The sequence below is a fragment of the Bos taurus genome, chromosome 4 (genome assembly GCF_002263795.3).
Source record: "Bos taurus isolate L1 Dominette 01449 registration number 42190680 breed Hereford chromosome 4, ARS-UCD2.0, whole genome shotgun sequence".
Taxonomy (NCBI): Eukaryota; Metazoa; Chordata; class Mammalia; order Artiodactyla; family Bovidae; genus Bos; species Bos taurus.
This window is the reverse complement of record NC_037331.1, coordinates 103,953,444-103,981,241: the sequence shown is the minus strand read 5'-3', so window position 1 is coordinate 103,981,241 and position 27,798 is coordinate 103,953,444. Positions and strand designations below refer to the sequence as shown.

General features: G+C 47.0%; 1 protein-coding gene across 6 annotated transcripts in view; it reads left to right on the top strand.

The window, feature by feature from the left end:
- Window positions 1-3,315: 3,315 nt before the first annotated feature.
- The window catches only part of DENND2A (DENN domain containing 2A), a 99,810-nt gene continuing 75,327 nt past the window's right edge, over window positions 3,316-27,798 (top strand). For 2 of the 6 annotated variants that reach the window (XM_024991183.2, XM_059885956.1), the window contains exons 1-2: window positions 13,215-13,302; window positions 15,032-15,119. The gene's annotated coding sequence lies outside the window, so the exon portion shown is untranslated. Of the gene's footprint in view, window positions 3,497-13,214; window positions 13,303-15,031; window positions 15,120-17,891; window positions 18,878-27,798 lie in introns of those variants that run through there. The other 4 variants (XM_024991184.2, XM_024991182.2, XM_059885954.1 and 1 more) reach the window with 3 other exon arrangements.

The window sequence follows — 27,798 nt, the reverse complement described above, 5'->3', positions numbered from 1 at the left end:
ACAGAAGGGGAAAAAGAGGAAGCAGTGACAGATTTTATTTTCTTGGGCTCCAAAATCACTGCGGATGGTGACCGAAGCCATGAAATCAAAACTGCTCCTTGGAAGGAAAGCTATGACAAACCTAGACAGCGTATTAAAAAGCAGAGACATCACTTTGCTAACAAAGGCCCGATAGTCAAAACTATGGTTTTACAAATGTGAGAGTTGGACCATAAAGAAAGCTGCTGCTGCTGCTAAGTCACTTCAGGCGTGTCTGACTCTGTGCGACCCCATAGACGGCAGCCCACCAGGCTCCCCCGTCCCTGGGATTCTCCAGGCAAGAACACTGGAGTGGGTTGCCATTTCCTTCTCCAATGCACGAAAGTGAAAAGTGAAAGGGAAGTCGCTCAGTCGTGTCCGACTCTTAGCGACCCCATGGACTGCAGCCCATCAGGCTCCTCCGTCCATGGGATTTTCCAGGCACTAAAGCATTGAACTGTGGTGTTGGAGAAGACTCTTGAGAGTCCCTGGGCCTGCAATGAGATCCAGCCAGTCAATCCTAAAGGAAATGAACCCTGAATATTCATTGGAAGGACTGATGTTGAAGCTCCAATACACTGGCCACTTGATGCGAAGAGCCGACTCACTGGGAAAGACCCTGCTGCTGGGAAATATTGAGGACAGCAGGAGGCAACAGAGGATGAGATGGTTGGATGGCATCACCAACTCAATGGACGTGAGTTTGAGCAAACTCCAGGAGATAGCGGAGGACACAGAAGCCTGGCGTGCTGCAGTCCATGACGTCGCCACTTAGCCACAGAACCACCACCAACAACATACAGGAGCTGAGGGAGAGTGCCCCCCATGGGCCAGGCCTGGTACTACATCCTTTACTTGAAGATATGCTTTAATTCCCACAATACCCTGCGGTGGGTACACCTGCTATTTCCAGCGCACAGTTGAAGAGGCTCCCAGTTAGAGAGGCCAAGCAACCTGCTCCAGAGCCAAATTTGGCCGTCTGTCCCAGACCCGGTACTCTTCATCAGGATGCTGAAGGAAGAGGAGGGCAGGGATAAGAGATGGTCTGCTGTAACTTGTGGCTGCTCTAGGTGGAGAAAGCAGGATTCAAGTTCAGGAAAAATGAACTCCGTCCCCCCTCCTCCCATCAGCACCTTTCCAGACTGAAGCCAGGCACTACCTCCAGCTCCAAGCCTGTTTTCCAATGTGGGGAAAATCTGAGGACAGTCAGGGAGACCAGGGAGAAGAGAGGACTGCTGAGAGGGTCTTCCAAGTTCTAAGGCACACCTCCCTGCCAATCCCTTGGAGGGCTACCCTGCCCCCTGGAGCTGGAGAGCCAGGACTGGGGAGGGACCAGGGGGAACATCAAACTGGGGAAAGCTCCAGGGAGCCAGCTGGGACGGGAGCACATAGGGAAGGAGGGCTCTGGTGTCAGGGTCAACCATGGGATGGCCCAGGGATGCAGCAGCCAGCCCTAAGGAGCAGTGCGGTTAGGGGCTGTGACAGGCAGGCAGGGACAGAAACTTGCAACACATAGGCCCCAACATTGCCCATCAGAGTCTGACCTGATGAGCTAAGGCAGGGAAAATTTTCTAAAACAAGTCAGTGTGCAGAATTCAACGACAAAGGAGCAGACCAAGGAGTTGTGGCCTGCCATCAGGGGACACCATAAGGGGCTCCCTGGCCTCCTCTCTGACTGCCCACTTGAAATGTGACTGGCGGTTTGAAAGCCACAACCCTGAAGGTGACTGACCTGTTCTGTGCAGTGGTTTGAGGGACCCCCCTGGGGGACCTCTCAGGTCAATTATTCTCCATTTGCTCTTTTCTCCACTTTGCCAGTTTGCCTCATGATATCCCAGGACTGGGGAGTCAAGAAGCCAAGTCTCTGATCTTTTTTTGTGAAGTGAAAACTTACTGAATGATGCTTTAGCAAACAAAACAATAAATGCTTACACTTAAAAAAAAAATACTGCTTACACCTTGCAAATTTGTATTCGGAAAGTTAACCATGTTTAGGACTTCCCTGGTAGTCCAGTGGTTAAGACTCCACACCTTCCGCTGCACAGGGCCTGGGTTCGATCCCGGTCAAGGAAGTTTCACATCCCACACAGGCATGTTTAACGTGTTCAGTTGAAATGGGTATGGTATGGTGGAGTCTGGAGAGATTTAAGGAAGTCTACAAAAGCTTCAAAGATCTTGTAGAATGAGCAAACCTCTCAGCAAAGGAGGAGACAGCTTTTCCATCTTTGTAACTGTGATATCTGAATAAGCCCCTCAGACCTCAGGTCCTCTGTCTGTAGGAACTGCCTGGGCGGTATCTAACGTTCCCCACTTTCTACAGTCCTTTTTCTTTCCCCTCTCTCCTGCACACCTCTTCTCTGAATTCATTCTCTTTCCCTTCTCTTGCCTTGCTTAGGCTTTAGTTCCGCCTTTTAGGAATCTGAGGACTGAAGACAAGAATGACTTTCCTGGGAGATAGAGATGGGCGTGGAGCCTCCCCCCACACCCACAAGTCACACTGCCAGCTCCATCTCCCTTTCAGCAGGGAACTCCTGCTCATCAACTTTCCGCGGTCCCGGCACGGCCCACAGCATTTTCACGTGGACTTCTTCTTTGGCAGTTCTAAATCAAAATCAAAAGATCAAGCTTTGTCCCCTGATCTTTTGTCCTCTGCGAGCGGTGGCAGCAGGCGCCATAAAGTCGCTTTTCCTCTAGGAAGCTTTTCCTGACCCCCACCCCCCCACCCACCACGGGCGCCCGGTTCGGAGTCTCGTGCCCCGCGCTCAGGGGCCCTGGGCTTTCTCGGTCAGCGTCTCGGTGCGGACCGACTTGGAGCTGCAGAGCCAAGGGTGGTGGCTGACTCTGCCTCGGACGTCCCACCCCAAGTCCTGCGCCTGAACCCCAGTCGACGCTCCCACTAACGCGTTACAACGACTGGAGTGAACTGAGGGCAGGGAGTGTCGCGGCCACTCCGCAGCATCTGTCGCAAGGGCTCAGAGCCCCGCTGAGCGCTGAGCGCGAATAAACCCTCCGGCCGGGTGGAGACGCAGCCGGCCACTCGGTGGTCTCCAGCAAAGAAAGGGTTAAGCCGCCATCTCCTCCCCCCACACCCCCACCCCCCAAAAAAAGGGCGAGGGGAAGAGTCCGGCAGAAGGTCCTGTTTACCGGAGCCGCTCTAGGGTCCGCGCTGCCCTGGGAGAGGCGTTGCCGTGGCAACGGGCCGGGCGCCCGCCAGCTGCGGGTGAGCTCACTGAGCGCCGGCGGGCGGGGGGCGGCCCGGCTCAGAGCCGCCGCCGCCAGAGGAAGGGGCCGCCCTCCACTCGCCCACGGCGGCCAGGCGGCGGGCACGCGAGCGCGGGGAGCGGGGAGAGGCCCGGCCGACAAGAGCGCGGGGGACTGCGGGCCATGGCGCCCCGGGCCCCCGCCGCGCGCCGCCCCCGCCCGCCCGAGCGCCCCCGAGCTGCGCCTCGGAGCCCGCGGAGCCGCGGCCAGCCAGGAGGTAGGGCCGGGCCGGGGGACGCTGGAGGGGACGCGGGGGGACCAAGGAGGGGACGCGCGGGGAGAGGGTTTTGTGGGGGGGAGAAAGACGACGGCCAGAGCTGCCTCGACCCGGAGCCGTGAAGTGAGTGGCTCTCTGCAAACCAAGGACGGGGTTTCCCGCGTGCGGACGTGGGGATAGAGGCGCTGCAGCTCGATCTGCGGGACTAGAGCAAAGTGTTGTCCGGACGTCCTGTCGGGAGCTCCCGAGGCCGTGGTCCCGCGCCCGGGAAACCAGCAGAAACCGGGCAGAGCCCCCGCCCTCCGCCGAGCTGAGTCCCAGGGGCGTGAGTGTGTGTGTGTGTTTAGCAAGAACCGGGAAAGGCTGAGCAGCCAGACCTCCCCCCGCCCCCCACTGTGGTCAGACTTTTTGTAGTGTTAAGAAAGCAGAAAGGTGAAGATGATTGCATGATCTTATTTCTCCCGCTTTCTGCCTCAGGATGGGGTTGGCAGCAGATGGAATCCAGGGGGGAGTCTCAACACAGGATAGAAAGATATTTAGGAGGGTCACAGGGAACTGGATTCAAACCACAGCAGAGAGCTAGACCTCAGCCGAGGAATCCTGTCCTGGAGGGCATCGGGTGGGGAATCTGGACGTTGCCCTCCAGGGGCAGAGATTGGGGCAGGGGTAGGGCATTGACTTTGTTTTTCACCAGCTGCTTCCCAATGGCTCAGTGGTAAGGAATCCTCCTGCCAATGCAGGAGACTCTGGTTCGATCCCTGGGTGGGGAAGATCCCCTGGAGAAGGAAATGGCAACCTACTGCAGTATTCTTGCCGGGGAAATGCCATGGACAGAGGAGCCTGGCGAGCCACGGTCCATGCCCTCAAGAGAGTCAGACAGGCCCGAGCGACTAAAACAGCAAGTTGGGGAAGGAGCCAGGGGACTTTTAGCTGGTGTTGAGATACACTTTAGGACTATGACTTCTCTAAGGTTCTGGATGTTCCAGCGTAATAATGGCCCCAGAGTTGTAGTAGGCGCTACAGTAATTTTGTTTTTAAACCTACATAAGAGAAAAGAACAATATCCTTTCTGCTTGCCAGTCATCAAGTATCAAACACACCAGAGGAGTGAAGCAGAAGCATCTTTGGGGTGGGCTGCCTACAATGAGCAGAATTCTACAAGAAGTCAAGGGCAAAGAGCAACTGTTCTTAGGAAAGGCAGTGAAAAGGCTGACCTTCTTTCAGTCCTTTTATTCTGGAAGATTCGAACCCTGCTTCCCTGGTGGCTCAGATGGTAAAGAATCTACCTGCAATATGGATGACCTGGATTTATTCCCTGGGTCGGGAAGATCCCCTAAAAAAGGGAATGGCCACCCATTCCAGTATTCTTGCCTGGGGAATCCCATGGACAGAGAAGCCTGGTGGGCAACAGTCCACGGGGTCACAAAGACTCAGACACGACTGAGCGACTAACACTTTCCCTTCTTTTCCTTTTTCCTGTGTTGTGTATTCATTCACTTAGCAACTGTAAGCGCTAGGCTAAGGGCATAAGGTATCTGCCTTCCTTCCAGGCGCTTACCATCCTAGCTGGGTAGTCAGACAGAAAACTAAATCCAGTTGGCATCTGGCCTCACCGTGAGTGCCGTGTCCTTGGGGAACCCAGAGCAGGGACACCCACAGAATAGGTAAGGCCAGGCTGAGCCCTGAAAACTCTTCACCAACAAAGCAAAAGCAGAGAAGGTTGTTTCAGGCTGAGGGAACAGCCTGTGCAGTGTCACCGAGGAGGGAGAGGAACAGGCAAGTGTGGGGAGAATTCATGGTTGTAATTCCCAGAGGGAAGAAGGATCTCCCTGAAGCAGGAGCCAGGAGATCACTCTGTATTCTAGAAAGTTCACTCTGCTTACTGGGTGGAGGCTCAGAGAGGAGGAGACGGAGGCCTTGCAGCACCCAAGCTGCAGTTACTGACCCGCAGGGTGACAGCAGTGGTGACGTGGATGGAAAGAGCCAAGAGATAAAGAGGTGGGACCTGGTGGCAGACTTGGGGACAGGGTCAGATGACTTAGACAAGAACTAAATGCAGAGACGCTCAGGAGAAAACAGAGTAAAGCAAAAGGAATGGAGATTTTGAATGGCCTGTATTTAGCAGATTACAACACTTGGACAATAAATTTGGCTCGGAATTCTCTGGCAGCTTAGAGACAAACAAAAATACTCTGGATTGCACAGTTTGGGATTTTGGACAAGAGAAAGCATACAAATTCATTTTCAGGACAAATTTTTTCCTGGAATTGAACTCAACTGGGAATTTGTCATGTGGAAGTTTGTGTAAAGACTAAAGAGTAACAGAGGGAAAAAAAAAAAAAACCTTCACTGTCAGTGTTACAAAAGATGGGAAGATAAATCTCCACATGACCATTTTCCTATACCATCTTCCTGTTATGACTTGAGGACATACTGGATTTCTGTGGGGTGCCGAATGCAGCTAGCTCAGGCCTGTGGGCAGTGGCGACATAGGGCAGTGCGGGCCCAGGGAATCCTATGGAGGAGCCATGGGCACTCCAATGGAGGAAGAGATGATACCTACTCTGATGAATGTAGCGAGCACAGCATCCCAGTGCCCAGCCATGAAGGGGGAAGCAGGAAAATCCTGGTATAGCCCATAGGCAGGTGGGCTGAGACTGGTCTGGAAAAGGAACCTGGTAAGGCAGAGTGTTGTGAAGATTGGCTTCGGAAATCCTGACCAAAGAGAAACAGTGAAAGGAGCATCTGAGGATCCCGTTTAGCTGGGTAAGTCCGGTTCTCCCAGTTGTCCAGGCCTTTGTGCCCTCCGACCTAATGTTAAGGCTTCTCCTAGGGGTGGGGGAAAGGGTGGGGCTCAAGACACCAGAGCTCTACTCTGCTGAGGTCAGGGAGGGCAGGAAAACTGTTCACTGCAACGTAAGGAATGTTGCAGAGGAACAGGGGGTGTGAGCTGGGTGGTTCTGCACTCCGCCGCTCATCTGGCCAGGCCCTTCCTATTGGTTTCTGCAGAAGGGTGAAGCTGCAGAATCTATGTCAGTGCATTCTTAACGTGCCCTCCAAAGTTTAAAGCACTGCTTGCCCACTGTAGAAGTCTTAAGTTGAGTAGGTAATTTAACGACGCGGTAATGATAATCTACCCCATCTGCCCTCCCATCACAATTCTTAGCATTTTAAACTCAGGGTACACCTTAGAATACACGTTTAAGTGCTGAGGGGAGGCGTTTATTTTAAACAACTGATGCCCAGGCCCCGCTCCAGACCAAGTCAATCAGAATTTCTAAGAACAGGCCCTGGGTATCAGTATTTTTAAAAGGTCCCAGGTGATTTTAAGGTACTTCCACAGTTGAGCGAGGTTGCTTTTAGCCATCACCTAGAGGGCTCGTCACCAGAGGGGACTGAAATCGCAGATTCCAAAAACAAAGACCTTGTAGAATTTAAAATTTGGAAGCCTGTTGCTTACAATGAAATCAGCTGGCTAGTCAGCCTTCACCATCAAGATCTAAAGCCACCTTGAACAGATACAGGTAAGAAGCTAGTATGTATATGTGTATAAAGTAGTTTTTAACAGTAAGTCTAAAAGCATAATCACAGGCCTTCTACAGTTAGGTCTGCTTGGTCTAATACTATCGGATGCAGTGCTTCACCTTAGCCAAAACTGAAAATCTTTGGTACCTTTCTCTCTCTGCCTGGGACCCATATAGTTCTGTCTGTCTTGATTTCTGAGCCTCTAAGCTGTGGATTCTTTCTATTTCCCTCCTGATATTCAAGTATATATGTTCTCCGACCTCTGTCTTCTAGATTGGAAAGAAGCTGGGAGAAGTAGCTTGCCATTTAACATGCATAAAGTCTCAGTCAAAAGGAAAAAATCTCTAAGAGCTGAATTTCAGTAGCTATCATAGGATAATAGGAGTAGTATTTTGAGGCTCAATGGCTTTCCCCAAAACCCTCAAGTATAGCTTGCAAGCAGTTGCTGCTTTGGCTGTGGGCAAAGGTGACTCAGCCTCCCCCACGCTCTCTGGAACCTGCCCCCTTTATTTTGCTTCCTGAGGGTCCATGGAATGTCTGACAGTTACTCGAGAGTGACAGAGACCCCTTCTTGGGCCTGTGTCATACCCAGTCTCCTGTGTCCCAGGCGTGGTCCCTTCTTCCTCCACCAGAACCAGACAGCTGCCACAGGCACCTGGGTTCTTTGAAACCCCTACACTGGCCTCCCAGCTGAGGAACTCAGACACAACTGTCCCTTTAATGATGGGAGGCGAGTCAGTGCTGGAACTGGAGTGACTGAGTGACTCAGTCCTTTGACTCAGTTCTCTACATTTAGCCCCAAAAGAAGGGAAGCCAGAATCAGACCATCCTGACCCTTGTGTTAAAATCATTGTCCGATATGGGCAAAAATTAATCCCAGCTAAGTTTGCCTAGAAGTTAAGCCCTTTGCCAACGGGAGGCCAGAATTGGCTTCCCTTTGACACATTCATCCTTGGCCTGCGGTCAGCTGAAAGAGGGATGAGTCTGAGACCCCGTTTTCCAACTGGCTGAACTACTAACAGTCAAGTTATGGTTCCCTCCCAACACTCCCCCCTCCCCGAGCCTTAGAGAAGGAAGGGGTGAGTCAGCCTTGCAGCAAGCTTAGGGAAGAGGATCTGTATTGTATTGGGGAACCCGAGGATCCATGCTTCGCTTCAGCAGGAGAGGAGGGCAGGATGGTAAGAGCTTGCGTATCTTATCAGGAGGGCTGTCAGACCAGTTCAAGCAGAGTAGCAAACACATTTCCTTTTTTGTTTTCTATAAAAGTGTACTTTAAAACTTTCAGATTGAGGATTTCCCTGGGGGTCCAGTGGTTGGGACTCTGTGCTTCCAATGCAGGGACACGGGTTGGATCCCTGGTCAGGGAACTGGGATCCCACCTGCTGAATGGTGTGGCCAAAAAAAATTTTTTTTTAAAAGTAAAACTTTAAGATTACTTTTATATACACATGTATGTATTTATATGTAAACTATAAAAACTATCCTTATTGTAAAACATTTAAGTGCTAGTCACTCAGGTGTGTCCGACTCTTTGGGACACCATGGACTAAAGCCTTCGAGGGTCTTCTGTCCATGGGATTTCCCAGGCAAGAATATTGAAGTGGGTTGCCATTTCCTTCTCCAGGGGATCTTCCCCACCCAGGGATAGAGCGCAGTTCTCCTGCATTGCAGGTGGATCGTTTACCAGCTGAGCCATCAGGGAAGCCCCAAGCAATACATAAAAAGGACAGCTGCTGTCCATGGGGTTGCAAAAAGTTGGACACGACTTAGCAACTGAACAACAAAAAAAGAACACAGTGAAAATTTTCCCCATACTTACTCCCTCCTCAGAGGTGGTCACTGTTCGGTATGTATATTAAATCCCCCTAGACTTCTTTTCTTTACATGTAATATATTAGTTTGTTTGTTAGAAAAGTGGAATAACTTAACAGTATTATGTGAGAATAATTCCATGTGGGACATAACATAGTCCTTTCCTTTCTAACAGCTACCTAGTCTTCTTTTGCATGAATTGACTTTATTTCTTTAACACACTGTCTGCTGATGAGTAATTAGTTGCTTCTGATTTTAGCCACTGTAAATACTCTCCAGCACTTGTTCCAACATTTCTGTATATAAATTCCCAGAGGTGGAATTGCTAAATTAAAAGATTTCAAAGCCAAATGTATATTGAATATATCCGTGCCCAGTGATGGATATTTTAATGAAATGAGATTCTTTTTTTTTTTTTTTAATTAATTTATTTTTTAAGTGAAAGTTGCTCAGTCATGTCTGACTCTTTGCGACCCCATGGACTATTCAGTCCATGGAATTCTCCAGGGACTGGAGATCTCCAGCCTTTCCCTTGTCCAGAGGATCTTCCCAACCCAGGGATAGAACCCAGGTCTCCCACATTGCAGGCGGATTCTTTACCAGCTGAGCCACCAGGGAAGCCCAATTTATTTTTTAATTGAATGATAATTGCTTTACAGAATTGTGTTGTTTTCTATCAAACAGCCACATGAATCAGCCATAGGTATACATGTATCCCCTCCGTCTTGAACCTCCCTTCCATCTCACCTCTCTAGGTTGATACAGAGCCCTGTTTGAGTTTCCTGAGACGTACAGCAAATTCCCGTTGGCTATCTGTTTTACATATGATAATGTATGTCTCCATGTTACTCTCTCCATACATCTCACCCTCTCCTCCCCTCTCCCTGTGTCCATAGGTCTGTTCTCTGTGTCTGTTTCTCCATTGCTGCCCTGCAGATAAATTCTTCAGCACCATCTTTCTAGATTCCATATATGTGTGTTAGTATATTTATTTTTCTCTTTATGACTTACATCACTCTGTATAATAGGCTCTGGGTTCATCCACCTCATTAGAAATGACTCAAATGCATTCCTTTTTATGGCTGAGTAATATTCCATTGTCGGAGAAAGCAATGGCACCCCACTCCAGTACTCTTGCCTGGAAAATCCCATGGATGGAGGAGCCTGGAAGGCTGCAGTCCATGGGGTCGCTGAGGATTGGACACGACTGAGCAACTTCCCTTTCACTTTTCACTTTCATGCATTGGAAAAGGAAATGGCACCCCACTCCAGTGTTCTTGCCTGGAGGATCCCAGGGACGGGGGAGCCTGGTGGGCTGCCATCTGTGGGGTCGCACAGAGTCGGACACGACTGCCGTGACTTAGCAGCAGTAGCAGCAGCAATATTCCATTGTGTATATGTATAAAATGAGATTTTGATACTCAGTTTTTCAAAAATTGTAAAATAGTATTACCTCTCTTACCCTCGTTCCCCACTGAATTTACTATGAATTTCTATTTAAGTTAGAAATTGTGTGGTACATTCATAGAGGCAATCTATTATTTTGAGTTTTGTTAAAATTTTCAAGGCAACATTGAAACTAGAGTTTCTAAGAATTTTTCTATGGCTTATAGCTCGTCATCCAACAAATTGTCCCAATATTGTTTCTTCTGTCAGTTTGTGTTCCGAAAATCTTGATCTCATATAACCACGAGTTCACATAATGGTGTAGGCTGAAACCTGGAATGGGCAGAGTGGGTCACACATAAGAGCCAGCCCAGGGAAATAATGCAAGGAGCCTTCCTCTTTCGCTACCACGTTGCTGTTGTTCAGTCACAAAGGCATGTCTGACTCTTTGTGACCCCATGGACGGCAGCACCCCAGGCTCCCTTGTCCTTCACTGTCTCCTGGAATTTGCTCAAATTCATGTCCACTGAGTCAGTGATGCCCTCCAACCACCTCATCCTCTGCCACCCCCTTCTCCTCCTGTCTTCAGTCTTTCCCAGCATCAGGGTCTTTACCAGTGGGGTCGGTCTTCACATCAGGTGGCCAAAGTATTGGAGCTTCAGCATCAGTCCTTCCAATGAATATTCAGGGTTGATTTCCTTTAGGATTGACTGGTTTGATCTCTTTGTAGTCCAGGGGACTCTCAAGAGTTTTCTCCAGCACCACAGTTTGAAAGCATCAGTTCTTTGGTGCTCAGCCTTCTTTATGGCCCACCTTTCACATCCATACATGACTACTGGAAAAAAAAACATAGCTTTGACTATATGGACCTTTGTTGGCAAAGTGATGTCTCTGCTTTTTAATCCTGTCTGTCTGTGTCACAGGGTTGGACTTGATTTAGCCCTAAGTTCTCTGCAAATCAACTTTGTACAACAGATAGAGTAACTATATATACAAAGTGGGACACTTGGAAAGTAAAAAAGGAGCACTAAAGATAAATTGTTTGTTTGTTTTATTTAAACACACTTCTCTTCATTTTTTTCTTAAAGTACTCGTGAAAGTATTTACTTGAAAGGGACAATATCAAATTTTAAATATAAAAATAATTCTTATAGTAGAATTGGTAATATCTAAGGATATGATCTACCACATTGTCTGGGTTGGTATATATTGTTTTCTACTTGTCTATTGCTATTTTGCCATTAACAAACAAAAAAATAAATTATTAATTGCTATACAGCCAGCCAGTCTGTGCTGGGAGTGTCCCTGCAAACTGCTAGCTGGCAAAGAGCTGGACATGCCCATCCATTCTTCCTGCAGCTCTAAGTGTACCAACCCAGGGACATGATTTCGTGTCACCCCTCTGCCCCCCAGCTTTTCTTAACTCCCCCCTAGAGTAAAGACCTGAGTGCAGGGAAGGAGGAGGGGTCCTGGGGCTCACCCAGTGCTGCGTGTCAACTCCTTCCCGCTAACCGAGTCAGAGAAGATGGGTACCACTGTCCCTACTTCCCACAGCTCACTGTGGAAGAAAATACAGCTGCCTTTTCCCAGCAGATTGGAACCATTAAAGCAGAACCTTCTATAATTTTATGTGTGCTTCTCACGTCCCTGGGAAATACAGACTCAACCTCCCAGATGACCGAGCAGAGGTATTTGTGGGAAATTGTGCCACAAATCAGGATTCAAACTGGCCTTGCATGGTCAGGAGACAAGTTAGCTGGGGGAGAAACCACAGAGCACTGATTCGGTCACTGGGCAGGAGTGTTGGGGCAGCCTGAGACGTAGAACCTGCATCCCTGCAGCTGGAGTGGGACCAGTTTCTCAGGCACTGACTTGGTCAGGGCAGCAGCTAGGAAGACACGGACCACCAAAGCAGCATGCTGGGGCGCTGGGCTTCTCCCATGGCAATGTCTCTAGCTCTCTGCAGGTCCAGAGGGATTTCCCCTCTCGCTGCTCTGAGCTGGAGGTGGGAGTTGTTCAGATGTGAAATGAAGTGTGTGGTCAGCCAACCCCACATACAAATCCCTGGCTGCCTGACATCCCTTTCCATCTGGTCCTTTTCATCGTCTGTGTCTGTGACAATCAATAAACACACACAGCTCCCAGGACATCAAACAGGGACCAGTGCTCTGTTTACCCACCAGCTGAACTGATGCATCTAACAGGATAGAAAAACATCAGAGAGGAGGGGCTTCTTGATGCTTCCCCAAGTGATGAGACTTGGCCATTCCGGCACTGCAGAGGCAGAGTCCAGAGAGGTTCCTGTTCCAGGCTCTCTTCTCACCTGCACTCAGGGAATCCAAGATCCTTGACCTGGGACAGAGGGAAGAGTGACAGGAAAAGAGTCAGAGTGCTTCTAGACACATACACAGCCCGGGTTCAGGCCGCCTGTTGACTGGAGAACAAGAGAGGAAGAAGGCTGCTTTCAGGATGGGGAGACAGAACACCTGCCCAAGCCCCCAGGGCAGGACCACAAGCTCCTCCTCACGTCCCTGAGATCTGGCCTCCATCCCCGACTGTCTGCAGAGACTTCATCCCGTTACTGATGGTGCAGCCACTGTACAGCTAGTTCACTGTTCTCGGTTTCGGAGCTTCCTAACATGACTTCCTAACGTGACTTGCCTGACCCAGGTCACGGTCGATATAACATTGCTATAGTGACATGTCTGCACTGCTTGTCAAAAGGCTGAAATGCTTCTCTGAATAGTCACTCCTGATGTCCCACTGTTTTGGGACCCCCACAACCAGATCCAGCCATGAAAGGGTCAACAGTAAGGCTGGGGCCCACGCCCCTCCTTTGTGAAGCATTTTGAATAATGCTTCCTCCCCTGAGACACCACACCATCTGGGTTATGCTAATTGTCTCTGGAGACATCTCCTTCACTGATTCCTTTTCTTCTCATTCAACAAGCATTCACGCCGCACCCACAATACACCAAGATCTGGTCCAAATAGACATTGTGGAGGAATAAAAAGAAGCCCAAGGCAGATGTTCTGCCATCAGACCTCTCTGTCCAGATGGAAGACCAAGATGAAGAAACATGGTAAAGAGCTCAGTCAAGAGTCACCCCCACACCTCAGTTCCTCACTCTCTTCTTTGGCTTCACTTTCCCTCCGGGGAGAGCTTGTCCGCGTTCACTGGTTCTTTGGCTGCATCCCCAGTTCTTCTCCACCCCCACAGGGTTGTTCTGTCACCAGACTCTTAGATCTCTACCTCTGGCTGCTTGATCTATATGTTCCTCTTGAATATATCAGTTCATATCTTCCATCACGCACATGCTTGCTCAGTCACTCAGTTGTGTCTGACTCTGTGTGACCTTGTGGACTGCAGCCTTCTAGGCTGCCCTGTCCATGGGATTCTCCAGGCAAGAATACTGGAGTGGGTTGCCGTTTCCTACTCCAGGGGATCTTCCCCACCCAGGGACTGAACCCATATCTCCTGCATTGGCAGGCAGATTCTTGACCACTGAGCCACCTGGGAAGCCCCTTCTATCATGTATCCTGTTTATATTCTGTGGGAAGCACACCATACCTCCGCTTTCTGATTGCAGAATGTCTCCAAGTCTCATGTGCCAGTCCTTCCATCCTCCTCTCCGTGTTTCCACATGTCCCAGAGCAGCCGTCCAACCGTCAGTCTCATGTCCAGGGCAGGACATACTGTCCCCTTTCTTCATGCTCTTGCCTTACCTGAAAGACTCTCCCAACTAGTCCAAAGGGCCACCAGATTCTACGTCTTCTCTGAAGCAGTCGGTGACCCCTCTGACTCTCATTGCCTGCCCACTTCTAAATTCCTCCAGTGATATTTCTTTCATAACACTTACCACTGTGGTTTGAATTTAGTCCCTAAACCCCTCTCATATTGTGGCTTTTGTTAAACATGTTGTCAGGCATCCCCTAGACTTTTAAACTAATCTTCTGGTGTTGAAGGGTTGTAATCTTTCATGGCCATTGGTTGATTGGGTTTGCGTCTTTTATCCCTAGCTCTAGGGCAGGGACCGTTCCTACATGTGTGTATTTCCCAGCAGCACCTCATGTGCTGAGCTCCTTGATTGATCTTGTGGATTAATTTCAAACCCATCCATGCTGGCTCAGATTGGTTAAATAAAAATTGCCCATATCTCAAAACTTAGCTAAATAAAACAGAGCACATTCCCAGGCATTACACAACTTGAGTACAAAACACCAAGCATAGATAGTAAACAAACAGCAATGGAGCCTCAGCTTCCAAGGAGCCAGAAAACGGGGAGGGAGGGGAGCGGAGTCCGGGCGAGCAGACCATGCTAATGGGGTGGGTTCCTCCTAACTTTCACTTGTGGCTTCGAGGCTGAGCCCTGGCTTTAATGAATAGGGAATGGGGTCAGCTCCTTTTCCAATTTCAAAACCAGTTTTTGCAGATTACACTGTAACAGTAATGGTATGTTTGAGAGGTTTTACAGCTTTACCACACTTGCAAACAATTGAGGCTGGGTCTGGTCTGCAGGTGACTTAGATGATATAGAAACTGCCTGCAATGCAGGAGACCCGGGTTCAGTTCCTAGGTTGTGGAAGATCCCCTGGAGAAGGGAGTGTCTCCCCACTCTAGTATTCTTGCCTGGAGAATTCCATGGACAGAGGAACCTGGCGAACTACAGTCCAGGGGGTCGTAGAGAGTCGGACCCAACTGAGTGACTAACACTTTCTGCAGCCCTGCAGATAAGTTGAGGAGGTTGTATTAGTATTGTCATTATTAATATCGTAACAAAGTCCTGTATTTTTACTTGTATTATTTGGCAGGATTAAGTTCCGTTCATAACAACAGAAGCTGGGTTGAGCTTCTCACAGGACACGCACCGTGCCCACTGTTTTCCAGGTGCCATCTTGGGTAAGCCTTTCAAACCAGGAGCTGTTCCTGTCACCACTTTACAGAAGAGAGAACCAAGGCTGAGCAAAATAACTGGCCCGAGGTCCCATGACTCTCAAGCAGCAGAGCTGGAGTTTGAATCTGGGGCTGTGTGCTTCCAAACCCTTTGCTTTTAATCCCCACAGTACGCCATCTTTCAAGCTCCTTTCCAGAACTGGGAGTTGGGTGGGAGCAGTCCCAGCCCCGGGCTCCCTCTCTGAGCTCGGGGAGCCATGGTGCTGGCCCCAGCAAAGGGGATGGGAGATGACGTCTCCCTCCAAGATTGCTGCCTTTTGTCCAAATGTGCTGGCCGGGAGCCAGGCTGGAAACTCTCTGCTCATGGAAAGAAAGAGAACAGAAGCCAGCAAAAAGAGGGTGGGAAAGGGTCTGAGCGGGGAGGAAGGGAAGAGGAGGGCCGGAAGGCGAGAGGGAGAGGAGGTGGGGAGTGAGGCATTTGGGGCAGCACAGCTGGAGCCGGGGAGGGCTGCCGGAAGGAAATAAAGCATGGCCTTCTGTGCATCCCCTCCAAGTGGCTACTTCTGGTGTGGTGTGAGTGGCCAGGTACCCAGGGGCCACAACACAGGACAGATCCCACCAGGGGCCCTCCTCCCCACCTCAGTACTACTGTTGATCAATGCATGAGTGATAGTCGCTCAGTCATGTCCGACTCTTTGCGACCCCATGGACTACATCCTGCCAGCCTCCTCTGTCCATGGAATTCTCCAGGCAAGAATACTGGAGTGGGTTGCCACACCCTCCAGGAGATCTTCCCGACCCAGGGATCAAAGCCAGGTCTCCCGCTGGTGATTTCTGTACTGTCTGAGCCACCAGGGAAGCCCCAGTATCAGTGAGGCCAGGTTAAAATGAACATGAGGAAACCCTTCAGAGGGAAAAATAAATCCCGAAATGGCAGCCCAACGGCTGCCTCTGGAAATGGCCAGGCTGGCCAGGCGGTGCCCTGGGGCCAGGGTGTGCTGGGAGAGGAGGAGGGGGTGAATAAAACCCAATCAAAACAATTCCCTGAGTAGCTAGTCTGTATCCAGGAGGGGAAGGCCTGTAACCTGCCCCCAGAGCTCTTGACTTGGTGTTAGGCACCTGGACTTGAATCTGACAACCTGGATTCATTTGGCATCCACGTGGCCTTGGGGAAAGTTCATCTCTCCAGGCCTTGCTTACCACATCTGTGAAGGCAAGGCAACTGTCGAGTGGGTGTGAGGAGTTGGTGAAGCAATCTGTGTGGAATCTTGCCTAGAAAACAGTCAGTGTTCGATAAGTGGTGACCATTCATTCACTGTTGCAGTTTAATCTGAGGTGTCACACATAACTACCTGAAATCCTAAATCAAACATATAAATAACAATTGAGGCCAACCGTGAAAGACATACCACATGGTTATGCACGTTTATTAGGGTTACCAAGTATAGATAAGTTAAAAAAAATATCCAGAGAAATTCAGAGGACAGGGGGAAGAACTTCAGTTTGGGGTTTGGCCAGGGCTAACCCCAGAAAGAAGAAAAGAAGGATATGTAATTAGTAGACCCAGATTCCCCTGGAATAACTTCTTATAGAAATGTGTGTGTGTGAGCTAAAATCACTTAGTCATGTCCGATTCTTTGTGACCCCATGGACTATAGTCCACCAGGCTCTTCAACCATGGCATTCTCCAGGCAAGAATACCACAGTGGATTGCCATGCCCTCCTCCAGGGGATCTTCCTGACCCAGGGACTGAACCCATGTCTCTTAAGTCTCCTGCGTTGGCAGGCTGGTTCTTTACCAGTAGCACCACCTGGGATTTTGGGCTTCCCTTATAGCTCAGTCGGTAAAGAATCTGCCTGCAGTACAGGATTCAGTTCCTGGGTTAGGAAGATCCCCTGGAGAAGGAAATGGCACCCCACTCCAGGTTCGATTCCTGGGTTGGGAAGATCCCCTAGAGAAGGAACTCACTGTAGTATACTTTCCTGGAGAATCCCATGGATAGGAACCTGGCAGGCTACAGTCCACGGAGTCGCAAGAGTAGGACATGACTTAGCGACTAAACCGCCACCACCACCTGGGAAGCCCCCTTATAGAAACATGCGTCTATACATTTTTCTGGGGAAGAGGAAGGAGCATGGAGGAGGTGATTGAGTCCCACATGGGGTGACAGGCGCCTTGAGTCCTGTTCTTGCCTCTGCCATCCCCCAGACAGGTGACTGAGGCTAGATGAGCCACAAAATCCTGGCCCACATTGTGGTCATTTCTAGCCCTTCTTACCTGCTCCCATCCTCTGTTCATTAAGGAGCTTCTCCATGCCAGGGGCTTTTCTAGCTGCATTACGTATCTTTATCCCCTCTTTCCTCTTTGAATTTCCACACTAGACTGAGGACTGTAAGAAGCACTGTCGTTTGCAGGCTGGGTTCCCAGTGACTGATGGGGGTCACGAGGGAGAGCTGCTGAGGCCGGGAGGAGGATGTGGAAGGCTGGGTCAGCCAGTGCAGGCGTCATTCCCAACAGGGTCCTGGGAGAGGGGCTCAGCATTTCCTGAAGGGAAATGACTCCCATAAATAGACAGAGGGATGGGAAAAGGACTCTTCCGTCCCTTTCCTACTGTCAACTCAGCTCTTCTCCTGGTGTGCAGACAATGCAACCTCTCTAAATGTTTTTCATTCAGATGTGTCCCTGCCAGTGTGTGGGAGCGATGTGAGCTCTGCTTTCTTGTATACTGTAGATCCAAAATAAGAACCGAAGAAGGCACACATTCCTTTTTTTGTTCATTTACCCACAGTGACCTCCCATTGGCCCATTCCAATGTAAGGCCAGAGTATTTTCTGTGAGGTTTTATTAAGAAGAAGAAAACTGTGGGCCTTCTGATACCATGTCCTATTTAAAACTTCATCCTAGAGTCCAGCAGATCCTCTTGTATCAGTGCTTATAATATGTTGTTCAGGTCCTTAGAAAGATTAGTTCTCATGACATGGCCTTACTAAGGCTTTGATTCCATTATATTAATTATATTGTTATTGTTTTTAATTCTTTTTTAAGTTATTTTACCCATCTGATTTTAAAAAGATGAACTAAGGCTTCAAATGTTCCCAATACTTTCAGTGATGCGTGCCCCCAGGAAGAGGAAGAAACTTCTTGACTCTCCATAGTGTAACAGGAATGATAAGATCACAGGCAACTTCTGTGCCAAGCTGGAGGCAAAGCTAATGGGGGTTTGGTTTCCTTAGTAGCTGCAGTTGGCTCAGCTTCAGCCATATGGGTGCAGATTCATGTTTAAAACTCACATGCACACTAGCTTTCTTTTTTCATTTTGGGAAAGTACTTGAACGTAGATTGAACATGACACTGTGTTACTGGGGATTCTTTTGGTTGCTTAAGCAAACAAGGGTATAAAGATACCTTGTGGAACCTGTGGGCAGGAATGCAGCTTGGCCCCAAGAGCAGATTGGACTGGGAGCGCAGAGCCCTCTTTCTGCGGGTATCATGCTTCTCCTCAACAGCCCAGCTCCCTCTGCTCCTTGGTCAGCAGGGTGAAAATGGCTGCCTCACAGCGCCATGTTTCCGTGTTCTGGCCACACACATTGACCCAACCCCCTGGCAGCAGAACCTGATTGGCCCGACTTTCAGTTAGGCCTCCTCTAGAGCCAATCAGCTGTGGCTGGGGGTGGGATCATCATTCAAACATGGCTGCCCAGGTCCCTGTGGCCTCCGTGGAGGAGGGAAGTGGCGGTTTGCAGGAAAGGGGCTGCTTTGTGAGGTAGGCAAGCACCAGTGAGTGCTTGTGAGATCTACTATCCAGTTATATTTCTGTAACCCTAATGTGTTCATTTGTCTTAACCATTGTACTCATAAGAATCCTGGTTCCTCAGATTCACATGCTACTTTGCTAGAGCTAGTGCTTGTGAAGGAGGTAATGATGTACTAGAGTGAGGGCTTTGGGGCTACACACCTCTCTTAAAATCCCATGGATACTATTAAGCTTCCTAAGAAGGCAATGGCAACCCACTCCAGTACTCTTGCCTTGAAAATCCCATGGACGGAAGAGCCTGGTGGGCCACAGTCCATGGGGTCGCTAAAGTCGCTAAGAGTCGGACACGACTGAGCGACTTCACTTTCACTTTTCACTTTCATGCATTGGAGAAGGAAATGGCAACCCACTCCAGTGTTCTTGCCTGGAGAATCCCAGGGACGGGGGAGCCTGGTGGGCTGCCGTCTTATGGGATCACACAGAGTCGGACACGACTGAAGCGACTTAGCAGCAGCAATATGTACCTGGTACATGCTTGCCAGATGCTTAGTGTCTCTGTCTCTCTCCACCCCCTATCCACTTTTCTTCCCTTCCCCACTCCTCTTCTCTCCCTCCCTCCCTTCCTTCCTCCTGTCTCTCTTTTTAAAATAACAGTCTTATTGAAGAATAATTCACATACCATAAAAATTAATCCATTTAAAGTGTATAATTTAATGATTTTTAGTATATTCACCGGTTGTGCAACCATCACCCATCAGTCTTAGAACATTTTTGTCATTTGGACAAAGAAACCCAATACCCCTTAGCCACCATTCCCCACCCCAGCTCCATCTACCTCAGTCCTAAGCAACCACTAATTTGCTTTCTGTCTCTGTAGATACCTCTGTTCTAGATATCTTATATAAATGGACTTATACAATATGTGGCCTTTTGTGATTGGCTTCTATTCCTTTAGCTTAGTGTCTCCTTATCCATGTTGTAGCATATGTCAGTACTTCATTCCTTTGATGGCTGAATATTATTTCATTGTATGGGTGTACCACATTTTGTTTATTCATCAGTTGATGGCACTTGGACTGTATCCAAGTGCATAGACTTTATGGCTATCAAAAATAATGTGCTCCGAATACTAATTTACAAGGACATATGTGGATGTGTTTTTTCATTTATGTGTGTGTGTGTTTGTGTATGTGCGCATGCACGCACTCAGTCAAAGTCCAACTCTTTGCGACCCCATTGGCTGTAGCCTGCTGTGCTCCTCTGTCCATGGAATTCTCCAGGTAGGAATACTGGAGTGAGTTGCTATTTCCTTCTCCAGGGGATCTTCCCAATCCAGGGATCAAACCTGCGTCTCCAGCATTGGCAGGATAACTCTTTACCAATAGTGCCACCTGGGAAGCCCTCATTTCTCTTGGGAGATGCATTATTTCTATGATTATGTTGGTTAAGTACTTAATGCAGTGCCTGACAGATCACAGGACAAAACAGCATTCATTTCCTGACCCTGACCTTCCCAAAGGTTATGAATGAAAGCTATTTCCTGCTTGCCGCCCTTGAAAGAAGAGGGGTCAGGCCTTCAGGTTACTGTCCCCAAGGGTACTGGCACCACTGAGTAGCAGATTCTTGCATCAGACTTGTGAGAGATGTTGATGGGTGGTTCTGGTTGAAGGTACTAAGAGAGCAGATAACAAGGTTTGCAGGAGAAATATAAAATTTGGAGTAGAAAGATACAAACCATAAGATTCTCTGTTATGCTACTTAAACACTGTGCTCCTAGGCCAGTCGCTGAAGCTTAATCTTCTCTTCAAAATAAGCCTAACAAGAATTACACCTGAAAATTGGGAGGAGGGCTTATATATGTTATAATGTGCATATGATGTGAAAATCAGGTGCTGTATGAGTGTATGATAAACTCTAGGGCAGGGGGAAAGTCAGAATTTTGAAACTGCATTCAAATCATAGCAGGTTCAGAGGGCATTTGGAGATTTTGAGGGGTTAAGGCAGGCAGTGGTCAGATCCTTCAGGGGCTGCTGTCAACCCCTCAGGGCTGCAGCCCCTCTGTGGAACTAGCTCTTGCCTGCAGCTGCATTTCTGGCTCTGAGAAAGACCCGGGTCATCCTTAGTTTACCAGGACCGTAGGCACATCGGATCTGCATTGTGATCTTATTGAACACCTTTGGGCTGGTCAGTTATTCCCCCGTTTATGAGAAAGTCCATCTTTGCACTAGTGATTTAAGATACCCCGTTGATCATGTATTAAGTCCTATGAGTACTTGGAGGACTTCCCTGTAGCTCAGACGGTAAAGAATCTGCTTCTGTTGCAGGAGACCAGGGTTCCATCCCTGGGTTGGGAAGATCCTCTGGAGAAGAGAATGGAAATCCACTCCAGTATTCTTGCCTGGAGAATTCCATGGACAGAGAAGCCTGGCAGGCTACATGGGGTCGCAAAGAGTCGGACACGACTGAGTGACTCACACGCACACACGAGTACTTAGGTCTATGTCTAGACTGTCTGTTCTGCCAGTCTATTTATCTATTCTTATGGCAGTACCATCCTGTTTTAATTGTGGAGGCTTTATAGTATGTGTGAATATCTGGTAGGGCCAGTCACCTCTGCTCCTCAGTTTTTTTATTTTTCTATGTTTTCCTAGCTCTTCTTGAATATTTGGTAATCTGGTTTTAAAGAGTTCAGTGTCCTCCTGAGAGGTCCTGGTGGAGGGTCAGGAGTGAGTTGTGGTTGAGTTGTCTTTTGGACCGGGGTGTGCCGACTTACTTCAGTAAACTGGTTTTGTAAAATTCTTTTTTGTTTTAGATTCATAAGCACTGAAGGCTTCTGGTGGCTGGATAGCACTCATATTCCCTGAAGCTCCAAAAGAGCAATTCAGAACACTTGAATTGAAGGAGAATATTAAAACTTGGTGAATTTAGATAAAAGAGTATGTGAGTTTTCTGTACTGTTCGTGCAGCTGTTCTGTAAACTTGAAATGCTTTAAAAAAAAAAATTAATGTTGTCCTGCTTCTGGTAACATTTGGTAAACGTTTTCAGAAACCTGTACAAGTTGTGTTCAGATTCTGCCTTAGTTCCCATCTCGATTGACTCCTGCCGGGAAATCTAGCAAATGAGTTAGGTGTCATTCCTTAAAGAATCAGTGCTGCTTTTCATTTAGTGGCTTGTCCTTCCTTAAACATTTAGCCATTTGAAGATTATGCAAGCATCTGTGCTTTTCACCCATACACCCCAAAGGAAATTCAGCCCACGCTCTAAGCCCAGACACACAAAGGGACCTGCTGTCACCTGTTTTGTTTATGGTATCATGTTTTGTATTAGAGACGTTTGTTTGCATCTTTTTTCTATCAGCTTTTTTTGAGATTTAATTGGCATTTAACATTGTGTACTAGGGCCTTCCCTAGTAGCTCACATGGTAAAGCATCCGCCTGCAATGCCGGAGACCTGGGTCAGGAAGATCCCCTGGAGAAGGAAATGGCAACCCGCTCCCATATCCTTGCCTGGAGAATTCCATGGATAGAGGAGCCTGGTGGGCTGCAGTCCATGAGGTCGCAAAGAGTTGGACATGATTAGCAACTAACACACACATTGTTTAAGTTTAAAGTATATACTCGATGATTCAATGTATGTGTATGTTGTGAAATGATTGCCATATTCGATTAGTTAACACATCCATGACGTCACACAGGTAACTTTTTTTGTGTTGTGAAAACATTTAAGATCTACTCCTCTCTTAGTAACTTCCAAGTATATAATACAGTATTGTCATGTGAATGATATGACATTCACAGGATGAGGATGAAAGCTCTTAGAGGGCAAAAAAAATGATTTATTTCACATTTCCCCTAGTTTCACTTAGTTCCCTGTGGGAAGTAAACACTAATAATTGGAAGAATGAATTACATGAGTAATTTCCCTAATAGCCATAGGTCCCCATATAATCTCTTTGAACCCACTGAAAGAATGGGTTCTGTACTAGGAAGTGGTTATTGGAGACCAGGATCCAAGTCTTGGTGGTCACTAAGGGAAAGGAGGTAATGAGAATAAACTACCACTTATCCTTCTGTTCAGGAGATACTGTGGCAAAGCCAAACAAGTAATGAAGTGATGGGCTCAGCTGAGACCCATGCCCTGCAGTTGTGTTTGTGGCTGAAAAGCAACTGTGTGGCCTGTTGGGAGCACCAGGGCAGACCAGACACCCGCAGATAACAGCAGAGTTTACATTTTTCCCCTGTTATTTACAATAGTGATAATGTTGTTTAGTCACTAATTCGAGTCTGATTTTTGCAACCCCATTGACTGTAGCCCACCAGGCTCCTCTGTCCATGGGATTTCCCAGGCACGAATACTGGAGTGGGTTGCCATTGACTTCTCCAGGGCATCTTCCCAACCCAGGGATTGAACCCACGTCTCCTGCATTGGCAGGCAGTTTCTTTACCACTGAGCCACCAGGGAAGCCAATAGTGACAATAATGTGTGTGTGAGCTCAGTTACTCTGTCTTGTCCAACTCTTTGCGACCCCATGGACTGTAGTCTGCCAGGCTCCTCTATCTGTGGAATTTTCCAGGCAAGAATGCTGGAGTGGGTTGCCATTTCCTCCTCCAGGGGATCTTTCTGACCCAGAGATCAAACCTGCAGCTCCTGAGATTCCTGCATTGCAGGTGGATTCTTTACTTCTTGAGCCATCTGAGAACCCCCATGATAATGTATGTTTATTACCAAAACATTGGAAATATATATATTTTTGAAAATGTAGATAAGTGAACAAAAAAAAATTATTCAAAGTTTCTTCACTGATGATAGCTACTGTTAATCCTTTGTTATATTTCCTTCCAGTCATATTCTTATGTGTGAGATTTTAAATAGGAATTGATTTCTTCTCCCCCCACCACCCTCTTTAAAAACATGTTTTATTCATATTGTGTGCAAACTTTTGGATCTTGTTCCTTTTGGCTAACATCATAACATGAACATTTTCTCCATTTAGTAATAGTCTTTTTTTTCCTTTAGCTTCTTAATTTCCTTTTTAAAAATAACAGCTTTATTGAGATATAATTCACATATAGTTCAATTTATCCATTTAAAGTGTACACTTTAATGGTTTTTAGTGTGTTGACAGAGGTATGCAACCATTATCACAGTCAATTTTAGAATATTTTCATCAGTCCAGAAAGAAACTCCAAAGTCGTTAGCAGTCACTCCCCTTTTTTCTCACCCACCCACTTTGGGCCTAGGCAACCACTAATCTACTTTCTATTTCTATAGAATTATAGTAGTTTTAAACATAATTTAATTTGCTTCATAATACTTCATTGAATATATTACAGTTTATCATTACATTGCTTGACACTTGAGTTATTTGTAGTTTTCAGTATTTTAAATAAGATAGTCATGAACATTTCTGTGTACAGTTTTCCATATACCAGATTATGTGGGAGATGCGTTCTTTAGGTAGACTCCCAAAGTACAGAAATGTAGAATCACAGAACCATGAAAAGAGAGGCCCACAAAAAAACCTTCAGTCTCCCTCCCAGCTCACTCAGAAAGTATTTACTAAATTCAGCATGATGTAAAAGGATAAAGCAATTGCTGATCTCGAAGAACTTAACAGCACCCAGAATAATGAGCTAGAATCTAACTCGCATCTGGTTTAGATAATATAATATGAGGCCACGGAGATACTGTCTAAGGAGCACCAGACTTGGGCTCAAAACAGACTCATTCCTGGTTCTGTCACTTAAGAGCTATTGTATGAACTTAAATGACAGCTTCCCTCAGCTTGATTTCCTCATCAGAAAAATGGTAGGAGCACTGGCCTTGACTTCTGTAGAGGTTAGAAATAAGAAGTGGCTTCTGGCCTAGCCAAACACAGAAGGAAAAACAAGTTTAATTGTTTGGGAGCTGAAAGAAGTTAGAACCTGACTCTTCCCAGTTTGGTGACCTGTAATACCTAAAAGCTGGAGAAGGCAATGGCACCCCACTCCAGTACTCTTGCCTGGAAAATCCCATGGACGGAGGAGCCTGGTGGGCTGCAGACCATGGGGTCTCGAAGAGTCGGACACGACTGAGCAACTTCACTTTCACTTTTCCCTTTCATGTATTGGAGAAGGAAATGGCAACCCACTCCAGTGTTCTTGCCTGGAGAATCCCAGGGACGGGGGAGCCTGGTGGGCCGCCGTCTATGGGGTCACACAGAGTCAGACAAGCCTGAAGCGACTTAGCAGCAATATCTAAAAGCAAAAAGAAGTGTACTTTTTTATTTAAAAGAAAACTACATACCTGAATCCAGATTTTAAACCATATTTTGGCAGTATTAGCATATTTTATAACTCTCATAACTCCTACTGTTATGGTTTATGGCAAACTCACACTAACTTTTTCTAGACAGGTGACATGAATAGTAATGAAGCCTTGATTCGGGAGGGCTGACACTACTTACACGCACAGTAGTTTAGTGTTCATAGGCAAAATGGCCACCTAATTGTACTTTTTTGCTTTTTATCCCACACAAAATGGTGAAGCCAAAGGCAACATATGGAAGTATTTCCACATTGTAAGTGAGTGAGGGGAAATGCATGATTTGCAAATATTGTCAAGTGAAAAATGTGTTTCCATCCTACTAAGGTGGCCAAATACATCTCTGTATGTAAGAATGCTCTGCAGATGTCGAAAACTCCTTCCCGGGTTTACTGAAAATGAGAACAGTAAACATCTTTTGCTATCTCTGGCCTCAAGAGCATCACAAAGTGTGGTCCAGTCTACAGGCTCAAGCCCACAAATTCCCATTGGTTTCATTTGTCACAAAACGGACAGGTGTGGGTCAAGAAAATACTGATCAAGTTGTTCAAAATAAACATTACTGTCAGTAACTGGGTATTCATACCCATAGAAAGTCTTAAATTACTCAGATCTTGCTCTCGGTCTTAAGGCCACCCCTTAGAGTGAAAACAAGCCTTGTTGTTGACGCCTGCCTGTATACGGAGGATCTGTGAAAGAGCGTCTTGGAGCATTTACACCTGGGCTCGAGGGACAGGAGCAACGTGCCGTATCCTGACAGTGCCTCCATCAGATTTCAGAGATGCTCTGAAAAACAAGAGCAAACAGACACAGTAAAGTAAAAGGCTGCCTTACAAAGGAGAGGGCAAAGGAGAGTGGATCTGTCGCTGACTGACAGTGACAGTGACTGAAAAATAAACTCCAGGGTTCAACTCTAAGCCTGTGAATTTCCCGGGAAACTTACAAACGCAGATTCCTAGGCCCTGTTCTAGCAGTCTGATTCACTCAGTCTGGGTGGGGCCAGGACTCCTCACTTTTAGCAGCTGTCCCTGCTGATTAAAAAAATAATAATAATAGCCTCATTGAGATATAATTCACATACCATAAAGTTCACCCCTTTAAAATACACAGTTGTGTTTTTAGCATATTAACTATTGCAACCATCACCACCACTATCTAATTTTAGAACATTTTCATCACTCTCCTCCCCCCTGAAAATCCATACCTATTAGCAGTCATTACCCAATCCCCACTCACACAGCCCCTGGCAACACTAATCTACTTTCCATCTCGATGGATTTATCTGTTCTGCACACTTCATGTAGATGCAATCATACAACATCTCTTTTGTGGCTGGCTGGCTTTTTTAAGGTTCATCCATGTTGTAGCATGTAATAGTCCTTCATTTTTTAAATGGCTGAATAATACTCCATTGGAGGAGGAAATGGCAACCCACTCCAGTATTTTTGCCTAGAGAATCCCATGGAGTCTAGTGGGCTACGGTCCATAGGGTCACAAAGAGTCAGACAGGACTGAAGCAACTGAGCGATACTCCATTGTATGGCTCGACCACATTTTGTTTATCCAGTCATCTGTTAAGTATAAGAAGATATGGTATATGTGTTCGCTCATTCAACAAACATTCCTTGAATACTCTTACTTGATTTGGGGGAATCTTCAGGGCTCAAAGCCGAACTCCTAGAAATAGGAAGACTGGTTCACAGAAAAGCCATTACCTTGGCTTTACCTGGTGTGTGTGCTGAGGACCTGGTGTCTGGTCATGGTGTGAGGCACGGTTTAAGCATTTGGTCCAAGAATGCAGACTGTGATTTTCCCAAATAATGGTCCTTGGGTGTGGCTTTGAGGCAGCATGTAGGCTTTGGTTTCGATTATTCCTCATCTGTTTCAGAATCCCCCATCTTCTTCCAAATGTGAAAAAAAAAATTGCTTTTGTTTTTTTTGTGAAAATACTCCCCCCAAAAGCTGTTATGTAAAGAACCAGAGCAGCCTGTTTTAATTTTTAAAATTAATTTTGTTTGTTTGAAGATAATGAAAATGACGCATCAAGAGGCTCAGGAATGAGCTTCACTAAGTAGTTAGACGCAGCAAGAGTTGTATTATGTGATTGTGTGTGTGTGTTTTCCCTTCTCAACATATTTTCTGAAAGCAGACACCTTCTGGGTATGCTGGCTAATAAGAAAAATGTTCAGGGAGTTCCCTGGTGGCCCAGTGGTTAAGATTCTGGGCTTTCTGTTATGGCCTGGGATCAATCTCTGGTCAGGGAACTGAGATCCCACAAACTGCTTGGTTAAAAAAAAAAAAAAACACTCAGTTGAGAAAATAACTATTTTTGTTTTGCTGTAATTGTTATAGTTTCTTCTCAGTTCTGTTGCCTGCTCTTTATAAGCTGATAAAACTAAGTTATTAGAATCATTAAAGCTGAAGAGCTTGTTTTATTTGCAACAGAAATAAAAACCACTGAAAATTTAGTTTTATTAGCATGATACCATTTATGATATAAACTGTGTTTTTCACTCAGTATCTCAAGTCTATTTTATGAATCAAGTTATATATATATATATGTTTACCTATATTTTGGAACCAACATACTAGCCTTAGAACCCTAAAGGCACGGGAACATTACAGT